We start from the raw sequence: 13,961 nt of genomic DNA, 5'->3' as shown, positions 1-13,961 counted from the left end.
AACTGTTGAAATCTTTACTTAATGTATGCTAAACTGATCTTCTGTAGATAAAGAGAATCGAAAATGAATCCTCATGTGAATGGAAGGGGAGAGGGAGTGGGAAAGGGGAGGGTTGAGGGTTGGAGGGACATTATGGGGGGGAAGCCATTGTAATCCATATTCTGTACTTTGGAAATTTATATTCATTAAATAAAAGTTTAAAAAAAAAAAAAGAAGTCATGTCACTCAAGAGATAACCTTCAAGTGAGTGAAAGACTTTTACAAGTGGAGAAGCTAGATAGTAGAAAACAGCCTTCAGGTATGTTGTGGTATAAACACATTAATTAAGGGACTATCAAAATATCAAGCTAGAAGGTAGCTCCAGGGCTATTAAAGAACTAAAGCCTGCAGAATCTCTTGTTCAGAGAGAACAATGTGTTAATTGTATGTGTGTGTGTTTTAATACTTCTGGATTCTTATCTATCAGTTATGAGGCCATTGAAAAAACTATATAAGTAAGATTATTTTATCCACCAACACAAACTTCAGTTCAAATAGATGTCTTCTTTTGAAGTAAATCTGAATGATTTTCACTCTTTCTGTCCTCTACTGACCAGGGAAAGCTCAGGAGCTGAGCTCTTTGACATCCTCCAGTCCATAATCAAAAAGTCTTTTAGCTATAAAGAATCAAGATAGATGTGTTTCCTATAAATTTAACTTTATTGTGTTTTCCTAGGACCAGTACCACAAAATATCTGTTGGCCCAGCTGTGTGATTGTTTTATAAAATATACTTTATATTCCTTTAAACTATCAACTCTAAATTCTGCATATGTAAAACAAGATCAGCTTACATACACATGCATAATAAAGTGAAGGGCAATTAGAAATTCTGTTCATTTATTCTTATGTAAAAATTTTATGATGAAGTGCAACACCATAAATGTGTTGGAATGTGGGGTGTGTAACGCTGGGTTATTGTCAGCCTGCTATGATCCCACTACTGGGGTCATGTGAGTTTAGGGTATTTACTGACCTGTGCTTGTGCTTTATCACCAGTGGTAGTTCTATCTTGTACTAGAAAAGGAAAAAGTCAGCCGCTTGGCATTTTTGTTTTGAATTTTTGTCAGGATGTGAATATTATGTGAGCCTCAGAGACACAGGAATAAGTAAAGTGAGGAGAAATATGATTTAACTAGTTTTCAGTAAAGATTTTTTTAAAAAAATAAATTAAAATTATGTTAAAATTGCACAGAAAGCTACAAAATGAAATATTAAGTGATGAGGTGGGCATTCAGGTACAGTGGGTGAAGCCATCGCTTGGGACACCAGTATTCCATTTGGAAGTCTGGGATCCAGACCAGTGTCTGCTTACTCTCTGGTTTAAACCTGGGAGGTAGTAGTTCAAGAATTTGGGTTCCTGCCACTCATCTGGGAAACCCACATAGAGTTCCTGGCTCCTGGATTTGGTCTGGTCCAGCCTTGGCTATTGTGGGCATTTGGGGATTGAATCAGCTGATAGAAATTCTCCTCCCACCCCAACTTATTCTCCCTCCCTTTGTCTCTGTCAAGTGCCTTCCAAATAAGCAAATCTGAAAAAAAAAAAAGAAATATTAAGTGATTAAAATGTACACAATGAAATATTGTGATGTTCCCTAGATAGCAATTCCATTGTTTACTTATTTTGGTTTCATTTAAAGTTTTTAGTAATATCCATGTGTTATTCTAAATATGAAAAAAATTATTTTAAAAGCAGTACTCTTTCCCAGATAGTAATGGAAAACATTTTTGACAGTGGCAGCACATCAAAGAGGTGAGACCTCAGAGGAAAAATATTTCATGTCTCTGAGTTTTGAAGTGTTGAATTCTTTCTGTAATAGGTTTCATTCATTTACTTGTCAAAAGTCAGTTGGAGTTAAGTTCTGAAACGAACATGATACAGCATGGAGCTATTCTTTTAAGAGATAGCTATTAAATATTTAATAGGATATGAAAACTGCCATTGCAGTAGGAGTCTCACAGCAAGATTAATCTGAGGTGAGAGTACAATATGCCTGAACATACTTCTTCAATAATGAAAATTTTTATTTGTTTTCTGATAGAAGTCAATCATGCTTGGCTATGTGTGCAAGCTAATAAGCTGTTTTGTTGTTTGGCTAAACTGCATGTGTGCATGTGTATTTTTTTTTTCAAAGATAACCTAAGTTTTTGGAACTCACTGCTCTAGTATGTTCACTTATACTTCTTTTGACCATCTGTTATGATTAGTGTTACATAATTTATTTAGCATTGCCACTGAAAACAATTTTCTTCCTAATAATTACTGATATTGGGAAATTTCAATTTCACTCAACTCAGATTTTTTTAAAAGATTTATTATATATTTAATTTATTTAAAAGAGATACAGAGAGAGGTAGTGACAGAGAAAAGAGAGGTCTTTCATCCACTGGTTCACTCCCCAAATGGCCTCAATGGCCAGAGCTGAGCTGATCTGAAGCCAAGAGCCAGGAGATTTCTTCCCAGTCTCCCATGTAGTGCCAGGGTCCATGGATGTGGGCCATCCACTGCTGCTTACCGAGGTGCATAAGCAGGAAGCTAGATCAGAATGGAGCAGCCAGCACTCGAACCGGTGCTCATGTGAGATGCCAGCTCTGCTGTAACACAGAGCCAACCATCACTCAGATATTTTTTTACAAGGATTTTTTTTTTTATTTTATTTTTGATAGGCAGAGTGGACAGTGAGAGAGAGAGACAGAGAGAGGAAGGTCTTCCTTTGCCGTTGATTCACCCTCCAATGGCCGCCGCTGCAGCCGGCGCACCGCGCTGATCCGATGGCAGGAGCCAGGATCCAGGTGCTTTTCCTGGTCTCCCATGGGGTGCAGGGCCCAAGCACCTGGGCCATCCTCCACTGCACTCCCTGGCCATAGCAGAGAGCTGGCCTGGAAGAGGGGCAACTGGGACAGAATCCGGTGCCCCAACCGGGACTAGAACCCGGTATGCCGGCGCCGCAAGGTGGAGGATTAGCCTATTGAGCCACGGCGCCGGCTCATTTACAAGGATTTTTTAAGCTGGCTCCATTTCTCCACCATAAAATATAAATTATGTGACTTGAGAGCTAGAAGTGGGTATTTATGGAGAGAATTTGTCTCCAAAGGAAAAATAAATCAAGTGCTCAAACTCTTGTGTTTTCTAAAACCAATTGCACAAGAAGTTCTTTGAAAATTTTAGGGGAGAGGGAATGGGCATTTGGCCTGTCAGTTAGATGCTTTCATTCCACCCTGGAGTGCCTGGGATCAGTACTCTGATCCAGTACTCAGGCTTCCAGTTTCCTGCTAATGCAAACATTGGGAGGCGGAGGGGAAAGTTCAAGTAATGGGTTTCTTGTCAACCACATGGAAGACCTGAATTGCATTCCCAGCTCCTATCTTTTGCAACAAAGTATATGTAATCAGAGACCATCATGCTTACTGAGAAAAACCAGTCCCCACAAGGCCTTCGAATACCTTCTAATATTTCCTATCTTTTTCTTTCATTTGTAAGAAAACATTTGACTTGGCAAATTTTGGGGGGTTAATTTTTTTTCTTGAATTGCTACAGATATCACTTTCATGGAATTCAGTATCTATAATTATTTTTAGAAGACTTGTGAAGACCGGCCGGCGCCGCGGCTCACTAGGCTAATCCTCCGCCTAGCGGCGCCGGCACACAGGGTTCTAGCCCCGGTCGGGGCGCCGGATTCTGTCCCGGTTGCCCCTCTTCCAAGCCAGCCCTCTGCTGTGGCCAGGGAGTGCAGTGGAGGATGGCCCAGGTGCTTGGGCCCTGCACCCCATGGGAGACCAGGATAAGTACCTGCCTCCTTGCTCCTGCCATCGGATCAGCGCGGTGTGCCGGCCGCAGCGCGCTGGCTGCGGCGGCCATTGGAGGGTGAACCAACGGCAAAGGAAGACCTTTCTCTCTGTCTCTCTCTCTCACTGTCCACTCTGCCTGTCAAAAAAAAAAAAAAAAAAGACTTGTGAAGATCAAAAAGCATAAAAGAAGCATTAAAAATAATTTTGAAACATTGCTTTTCTTTAATAGTTAATAGTCAATATAGTCTCATGTTTTACAAAAGTACTCATTCACTTGGAATTTTATCAAATTCCCTCTATCATTTGTTTAACTGTTTCTCTCTCAAGCTTATCCATAGGTAATCCTTGTTAAATTTCTTATATATTCTTCCAGCATTTCTTTATAAATTTATGTAAATTTGCATTATTTAACCCTTTTTATATAAAATGACATATAATAGTTATATTGTCATAAACCTAGTTTTTTTATATACATATAAATAAATACTGAAAATCTGCCCACATAGATTTTCCTTACTAGTATTTTTACAACAATATCATAGTCTATTAAATTGCCTAAGGGTATGGGATTAAGACAAGTAAAATATTTGTAATTATAAATGTCACAATAAAAGCTAATAATTAATCTCTTAAAAATCGTCTCAAATAATTTTCAGTGTGATAATTAAAAATTTTTGTTGGGGATGAGCTAATTCTCACCATTAAAGACATTCTGCCTTTTGCTTCTTTCTGACATCCTAGGCCCCTGACTGCAAAATGCCAATAATAAAACATGATCATGGGGACAAGTAACAAATCTAAGATTTGTAAAATTATTAGAGATACAGCTGCTGTCCCAGTTAGAACCACACCATTTTAGAATAGCTAATACCAAAAATTATCTCCTGTGAACATTTGAAAGCTCAGAAAGAAAAAAATCCTAAATCTAGAGTAGTTATCAATAATGATTTTGTTTTAAATATAGTTACTTTCTTGATGATTACTCTGGACTAACAATCAAGTGATCTTTTGTCAAAGTTTTGATCACTGGAGTGAAGGCTACAGAAGGAGCTTTTGAGTTGACTTTGTTCATTCAAATATGATTTTTGCAGTTTTAGGAATGCTGAGTTTGAGGATGGCTGAAAAATATGCAATTAGATTACTTTATGAGATAGATCTAGGCATGTCATACTAGGGAACCTTCTGACAGTCTTATTATAATTATATCTCATTATAATTCTATAATGAGTTACTTGCTGAAAATCCTATCAAATTCCTGAGGATCACTAAAGAAAATAAATCCCAAATGCAATATACCTCCAGTGCTGTTATTTCAAACAATCATTTGTTTAATTTAAACAACATTTTTGAAAAAACGTAAAGATTTACCAATTTGGGGGTGTCATTCCTTCACTCATGTTTCATAACTGATTGTATGAAATGAAAGGATGTGCTAATTTTGCTTGTGTTGAGTGATATAGATTATAGTTTCCATAACTAAGCACAGTTCAAGTAAAGTCATGCATTCAGCTCTGAAATGTGACACTGAATCAAACACAGACATTTTAATTGTATTTTAGTGCTTTCAGGTGGTTGTATGCAATCATTAGTCATTTTTAAATGTTCACAGTGTTCAATAGTAGAAGATCACTCATCTTCTCTACCCGCCATCAGACAACATTCATTTTGCCTGTTGCTCTCATTATAGTTCTGAAAACAGAAATATAGGATTATAATTTAATTTTATATTATCTCCAACTGTATTCTATCAGTTATATTTTGGGAATATAGATATATAAATGAATGTATTATCAGTATAAAGTGAGTGATTTTAGAAATTTCTATAAATCAAAAAATCCTGGGGTTATTTTATACACTAGCCATATTTTAATTATAAATATATGTACATCCTATAAACCCTGCTTATATGGGATGTTAATGTTTACTTTAGGTTTACTTGACAGAACCCTCAGTAAAATATTGCCTCATTACATTGTATACTAAATCCCATGAAGAGTCCAACTTTGGAATGAAAAACTTTTGGGAGATATTCTATTTTAGCTAAATATTACCTAAGGAATAAGTTATTGGGAAATTATTTAAACCTGCAAAACTTCTATTCCCTCATCTATAAGGTACAAATGCAAGTATCTTTCTTTCATGGCTAGTGAGAGGAATCATCAAGATATATACATTTATTTTTTATACATGTATGACTTGGCTGGCCATTCCTCTTTTATAACATATATATTTTAAAATTTATTTACTTATTTACAGGAGAGCAAGAGTGAGTATGAGAGAGATGCCAGGAGCCAGATATTCAATCTAAGTGTGCTCCATGAGTGATAGGAACCCAGTTTCTTCAGCTATCACTGCTACCGCCCAAAGGAGTAGTCAGGAGTCAGAGCCACATACTGAACCCAGGTACTCTGGTATAGGACGTGAATGTCTTAATTGCTAGGCTCATTGCCGGCTCCCAAGAATATATATTAATGCCAACCAGAGTGACACTACTCTTCCCACTTTAGCTTATTGTTTTCCATTGATATTTTCCAGCCTTTATGTGGAAAATGAAATTACTCAAATATAACTTCTGGATCAAGGGTCTGAATGCAGCATATTTTAAGTAGGTACTTTAGTACAACAATGAGTATTTCACATGGGAGTGCTGCTGTTAGCTGTTCATAGTGAGGAGGAGGATTTTCCACATATTCTATATTTTCTAAAATGTCAGAGAGATTTATAAAATAGATATCTCCTGCAGAGATATGGAAATGTTCTTCATTTATAATCATCAAAAACTAGAAAAAACTGAAATGCCTCACACAGGAAAGATTTTTAGGTACCGCTGAATCATATTTCATAATGTGTGTCTGAGTTACACATGTGTGTTCACTCTGTGAATATTTACTGAGCTGTACTAACATTTGTTCACATTGCTTTATAAATACTACATTAAAATGAAAGTTATTATCTTAGATATCTTGATTTCTGAAACGACATAAAAATGGAAGAAAAAGAAGAGAGGAACAGTGAAGAGAAAGAAAAAATAACAGAAAAATTGTCACCAAAATGCAAAATCAATACAATTATGGGTTAGCTATCTCCCTTGTCCTTTATTTCCAGTTTGAGAGAGATAGGTCAAGTATATTAGTAAATAATTTTGTGATTAATCTTTTTGTATGAATGATTATTGTTGACCATTCTATGTTTTGGGGCTCTTAAAAAAAACTAGCTGAAAATCATGGATATTAAGAGTAAAACATTGGTTCTTTTACAAATCAGGTAATACCAATTTTGTAACATTTACAAAAGCTTATCTAAATATTTTATTGAAAACTTGTATACTAAGCACCATCTACTCACCAAGAACTCCAATCCTGGTGACAATAAAGTTAGCTAAAGTGTGATAATGTGGATAGCTTTAATAATTAACATCATTATATACAATACCTTGCTATTTGATAATAACAAGTTTGGCAAATCCAAATTAACTCAAGTTGCTGAGTTAGGAGAAAAACTTTTCTAAACACCATTTATCATGTCTGCCTACTTGGTCTAGGTATAGCATTTTGCAAACTACTATTCAAATTGTACATGCTCCGATTTCACAAACCGCAGTGTGGAAAAAATTGCTTCACCAACAATAATTGAAAAGATAAAGCCCACTTAAAAGTAAAGGGTTGTATTTTTTTTCTCCTTTTTTTTTTTTTAAACTTCATTCAGCTTTAGTAATTTTATGAGAAGGGAGCCTTTTGCCAGTTGTAGAGATCCTAGATATAAGCTATTCTGTTAGATTCCTGGTGAAGGGTAAGCCTTGGAAGGAGTTTTTCAGTCAGCTTTGTCAGGAGAACTTATATCCTAGATGGTGAAATAAAATGCAGGACATATAGTCATATACAAACTCCATTTTCAAGGGAGTTAAATTTAAGTAATTAAAAAATATACTGCCTCATTGTTTCAGAATTATGTTAGTTCAAATTAAAGTTTTTAAAGATTAATTTTAAATTTAACAGTTACCAGGTTTGCAAAATAATAATTTTACACTTTTTGAATTTTAACATCAACATAAGGCTGAAATCATTCATATTGAGATTAAATATATAGCTATAATAATTAGTACAAAGCTGCTTATATTAAAATATTGATGATCCTTATTGTTGTAAAAATTTCATTATTAACATGTCTAGATTGTTTCTTGACTTTTTTTTTTTTTCTCATTAAACTTTGTTTTAATGGGTCTCAAAATTCTGTGACAGATTTTTGGTCAAGTTGTTTCCATTAAAAAGTACTGATTTTAAAAACTAATAACTTAAAACTGCCACGCACAAAAAAAATGGTCCACAAAACATTCTCCTTTCCTTCTGAAGGTTTTACGATGCATTGTTATCATTAACCAGTCTTTTACTATTAAACTTACATGGCCAATTGAGACAAACAGTTCTGAGACCGTTCTTCCACCACTGATTAAGACTGGGGTGGCAGGTATTAGGGGTAATATTCATTTAGCCTTCTGAGCTTTCTGGGCAGACTTGGTGACCTTGCCAGCTCCAGCAGCCTTCTTGTCCACTGCTTTGATCACACCCACAGCAACCGTCTGTCTCATATCACGGACAGCGAAACGACCCAGAGGAGGATAGTCAGAGAAGCTCTCAACACACATGGGCTTGCCGGGAACCATATCAACAATGGCAGCATCACCAGATTTCAAGAATTTAGGGCCATCTTCCAACTTCTTTCCAGAACGACGATCAATCTTTTCCTTCAGCTCAGCAAACTTGCAAGCAATGTGAGCTGTGTGACAATCCAGTACAGGGGCATACCCAGCACTGATCTGACCTGGATGGTTCAGGATGATCACCTGAGCAGTGAAGCCAGCTGCTTCCATTGGTGGGTCATTTTTGCTGTCACCAGCAACGTTGCCACGACGAACATCTTTGACAGACACGTTCTTGACATTGAAGCCCACATTGTCCCCAGGAAGAGCTTCACTCAAAGCTTCATGGTGCATTTCGACGGACTTGACTTCAGTTGTGACATTGGAGCAAAAGTTACCACCATGCCAGGTTTGAGAACACCAGTCTCCACTCGGCCCACAGGGACAGTGCCAATACCACCAATTTTGTAGACATCCTGTAGGGGCAGACGCAGAGGCTTGTCAGTTGGTCTAGTTGGTGGAAGGATGCAGTCCAGGGCTTCAAGCAGTGTGGTTCCACTGGCATTGCCATCTTTGCGGGTGATTTTCCATCCCTTGAACCACGGCATATTAGCACTTGGCTCCAGCATGTTGTCACCGTTCCAACCAGAAATTGGCACAAATGCTATTGTGTCAGGGTTGTAGCCAATTTTCTTAATGTAGGTGCTGACTTCCTTAACGATTTCCTCGTATCTCTTCTGGCTGTAGGGTGGCTCAGTGGAATCCATCTTGTTAACACCAACAATTAGCTGTTTCACACCCAGCGTGTAAGCCAGAAGGGCATGCTCACGGGTCTGCCCGTTCTTGGAGATACCAGCTTCAAATTCCCCGACACCAGCAGCAAAAATCAGGACAGCACAGTCAGCCTGAGATGTGCCTGTAATCATGTTTTTGATGAAGTCTCTGTGTCCTGGGGCATCAATGATAGTCACGTAATACTTGCTGGTCTCAAATTTCCACAGGGAGATGTCGATGGTGATACCACGCTCACGCTCGGCTTTCAGTTTATCCAAGACCCAGGCATACTTGAAGGAGCCCTTTCCCATCTCGGCAGCCTCCTTCTCAAATTTTTCAATGGTTCTTTTGTCGATGCCACCACATTTGTAGATCAGATGGCCAGTGGTGGTGGACTTGCCCGAATCTACGTGGCCAATGACGACGATGTTGATGTGAGTCTTTTCCTTTCCCATTTTGGCTTTGATTTAGCGGTGGTTTTCACGACACCTGTGTTCTGGCGGCAAACCCGTTGCGAAAAAAAAAGCTGTTTCTCGACTTTTTAACATTCAACTGATGACCAGTAGTAGCTTTGTCCAATGTTGGCTATCAGTAACAGATAAATATCCTATATTTAGCATTTTGAATGCTAAATTAGAGGCACATTTCACTGAATTTTTCTCTTTCAAAACAACTGTTACATGTAGAGCAGCAAAAAAATAGAAGAAAATATTTAAATAAATGTAAACTATTAACCTAGATTACACATTATAAGTTTTTATTCCAAAGGAGTAAGTAAAATAAGTCTTCTACAAATGTCCATACTACTTTTTGTTACTCATTTGTCTGTTTTCTATTTGATCAGATAATAGAGATAGATAATATACTTTAGTCCTGTAGGCATTCATTGCTAGTGATATGAAAAGAAAAAAAAAGAATATTTAGCCATATCAATAATAGTGGTGAGTGAAATTTAGAGTGCTCTAAAGTTTCCAAAGTGCTTTTTTCCATGCATTATTCCTGCCTAAATAACATTTAATTAATTCCATTCTCCAAAAAAGATTTCACAAAAGTAACAAAGAATTGTCTATTGTAACTATGACTAAGCCAATGAACATTTATTTAAGTTGAATTATGTAAAATGTGATGATATGAAAATAAACCCATTGATATCTGATACATAATATAGACATTATTTGTTATTAATTTAGGATGTAACCTCCCAAATAAATAAAGGAAGAAAACATGAAAATATGTTGATGATGACAGTGTTAAACAAAAAAAGATTTCATAGCCCTTGCCTCTTTTCATGCAGGACAATGGTCTTTTTTACTTTCATTTGTTGAGTTCTTTTTTTTTTCTTTTTTCTTTTTTTGACAGGCAGAGTGGACAGTGAGAGAGAGAGACAGAGAGAAAGGTCTTCCTTTGCCCTTGGTTCACCCTCCAATGGCCGCTGTGGCCAGCGCACTGCAGCCGGCGCATCACGCTGATCCAATGGCAAGAGCCAGGTGCTTATCATGGTCTCCCATAGGGTGCAGGGCCCAAGCACTTGGGCCATCCTCCACTGCACTCCCTGGCCACAGCAGAGAGCTGGCCTGGAAGAGGGGCAACTGGGACAGAATCCAGTGCCCCGACTGGGACTAGAACCCGATGTGCCATCGCCACAAGGTGGAGGATTAGCCTAGTGAGCTGCGGCGCTGGCCTGAGTTTTGTTCTTTATTTAGAACTCAACATAACTAAAAATAAACTGTAAGACTTTGTAATGTAACTTAAAATGTTATGTAAAACATGAATAAATAGGTAGCAAAGGAAACATTGCAATTAACACAGTAAGTAGAAATGAACTCAAGAATGCAACATGTATAAAGACCAAGAGTTAACAAATTATAACTTTAGATTTTATTTGTTTCATATTTTGGTTTATGCCATATTTTGTCCTCAAAATAGAATATGACAATCTTAATAGAGAATTAGCTTTAAGGAAAACAAAACAAAATTAGTGTTCCAGAAGGAAAATGCGTTCAGGACATTAATAAGAAATTTACCGGAAAGGAAAAATTGAGAGATTGTCCTAGTATTAAGAGAAAAAAACTGTCAATGCCGAGGACTGTACCCTGCAAAGCTTTTATTTATCAATGAAGTTGAAATAAAGACCTTCCATAACAAACATATTGAAAGTATTTGTTACCACTTGTCCAGCCTTACAAGATATGTCTAAGGAAACACAGAAACATACTCATCACTATGAAATAATGCAAAGGCAGAAAATCTCCTAGTAGAAGTACAAAGGAAATCCAAAGTAAACAATAGTAATATTTATGGGCCAAGATATTACTTATCAATGATAACTGTGAATATAAATGGCCTCAACTCTCCAGTTAAAAGGGTCATCTGGCTGAATGGATTTAAAAAAAAAAAAAAGACCCATCTAATTGAAACACACATTACGAAGAAAGAAACATGCAGACTCAAAGTGAAAGGATAGAAAAAGATATCCCATGCTAATGGAAAGCAAAAAAGGTCAGTTTTAGCCATACTAATATTAGGCAAAACAGATTTTATCATAAGAACTGTTAAAAGAGACAAACCATGTAATCATTAAGGGATCAAGTCAACAGGAAGATGTAACTATAATAAAGTAAATGTACCCAATTACAGGGTACCCGGCTATTTAAAATAAATGCTAATGAATCTAAAGGGAGACATAGACTCCGATACAATAGAAATGGGAGATTTCAAAGCCCCACTTTCAGCAATGGGCAGATCAACTAGACAGAAAATCAGCAAAGAAGTAGCAGAGTTGCTCAACACTATGGAAAAAATAGACCCAACTGGTATCTACAGAACTTTTTTCCTACATGCAGAGTATACATTCTTCTCACCAGTGTATGGAACTTTCTCTAAGACAGACCACATGTTAGGTCATAAAGTAAAGTCAGCAAATTCAAAAGAAATCAAAATCATACCATGCATTTTTTCTGACCATAATGGAATGAAGCTGAAAATCAAAAACTCAAGAATCTCTGGAACATATGCAAACACATGGAGACTGAACAACATGTTCCTGAATGAACAGTGGGATCAGAAGACTCAAAAAGTTTCTAGGAATGAATAAATATAACAAAAGAACACTCAAAACTTATGGTATGCAGCAAAAAAAGTTCCCCAAAAGAGGAAAATTTCTAACATTTGGTGCCTATATGAAAAAATTGGAAATGTACTGTATAAATGAGCTCTCAGTGCATATCAGGGACCTAGAAAAACAACAGCAAATCAAACCCAAAATTAGTAGGAGAAAAGAAATAATTAAAATTGGAGAAGAAATAAAGAAAATTGACACTAAAAAAGTACAAAAAATTAGTGAAATGAAGGGTTTGTTTTTTGAAAAAATAAACACAATTGACACATCACTGGTCTAACTAACAAAAAAAAAAAAAAGAGGGAGAGAGAGAAGCCCCAAATCAATAAAATCAGAGATGAAAAAGGAAATGTAACAGCAGATACCACAGAAATAAAAAGAATCATCAGGAATTACTAAAATTCTTGTATGAGCAGTATGCCAACAAATCAGGAAATCTAGAAGAAATGGAAAGGTTTCTGGACACATACAATGTAGCAAAATTGAGTCATGAAGACATAGAACACCTAAGTAGACCAATAACCAAGACAGAGATAGAATCAGTAATAAAGACCCTTCCAACAAAGAAAATGCCAGGACTATATGGCTTCAATGTTGGAATCTACCAGACATTTAAAGAAGAACAAATTTCAATTATGCTCAAGCTATTACAAACAATTGAAAAAGAGGCATAACTTTAAGCCCTAACCAGAAGAAAGATACAACAGAGAAAGAGAATTTTAGAATAAATTCTCTGATGAACATAGAAAAAAAAATCCTTAACAAAATACTAACCAGCCATATCTAACAACACATAGAAAGATCATTTAGGCCAGTGCCGCAGCTCAATAGGCTAATCCTCTGCCTGTGGCGCCGGCACCCCGGGTTCTAGTCCTAGTTGGGCCACCAGATTCTGTCCCGCTTGCTCCTTTTCCAGTCCAGCTCTCTGCTGTGGCCTGGGAAGGCAGTGGAGGATGGCCCAAGTGCTTGGGCCCTGCACCCGCATGGGAGACCAGGAGAAGCACCTGGCTCCTGGCTTCAGCTCAGCATGGTGTGCCAGCCGCAGCACGCGGGCCACAGCAGCCATTGGGGGGTGAAGCAACAGAAAAGGAAGACCTTTCTCTCTCTCTCTCTCTCTCATTGTCCACTCTGCCTGTCAAAAAAAATCACTTCTGAAATTAATAAATGCATGAATAAATAAATGAGAATTTATAGAATTTACCTTGAACAAGTGTGATTTATCACTGGTGTGCAGGGATGATTCAACACTTGCAAATCAATAATTTTGATATAGCACATTAACAAACTGAAGAACGAAATCCATATGATTATATCAATAGATAGCATAGAAAAGCATAGAAAGCATTTAATAAAATGCAACAAGCTTTCATAATAAAAACCTTAAGCATTTTGGGTGTGGAAGGAACATTCCTCAACACAATTAAGTCAATTTATGACAAACCCACTGACAGCATCTTATTGAATGGGGAAAAGTTGGAAGTATTCCCACTAAGATCCAGAACCAGACAAAGATGTCCACTCTCTCCATGACTATTCTAAATAGTCCTGGATGTTTTAGCCAGAGCTATTAGATAAGAAAAATAAATCAAAGGGACACAAATTGGGA

At 37.0% G+C, this 13,961-nt stretch overlaps 1 pseudogene across 1 annotated transcript; it reads right to left on the bottom strand.

Annotated features, from left to right (window-relative positions):
* Positions 1–8,009: 8,009 nt before the first annotated feature.
* LOC108178088 (elongation factor 1-alpha 1 pseudogene) lies at positions 8,010–9,764 on the bottom strand (annotated as a pseudogene). The gene has a single exon (XR_011381319.2). The product of XR_011381319.2 is annotated as an elongation factor 1-alpha 1 pseudogene (transcript).
* Between the last annotated feature and the right edge of the window lie 4,197 nt (positions 9,765–13,961).

This window comes from Oryctolagus cuniculus, chromosome 1, assembly GCF_051225735.1.
Source record: "Oryctolagus cuniculus isolate XC-2025 breed Fujian yellow rabbit chromosome 1, ASM5122573v1, whole genome shotgun sequence".
NCBI classification, from domain to species: domain Eukaryota; kingdom Metazoa; phylum Chordata; class Mammalia; order Lagomorpha; family Leporidae; genus Oryctolagus; species Oryctolagus cuniculus.
Note: the sequence above shows the minus strand (reverse complement) of the source record. Positions and strands in the feature narration are given on the sequence as shown.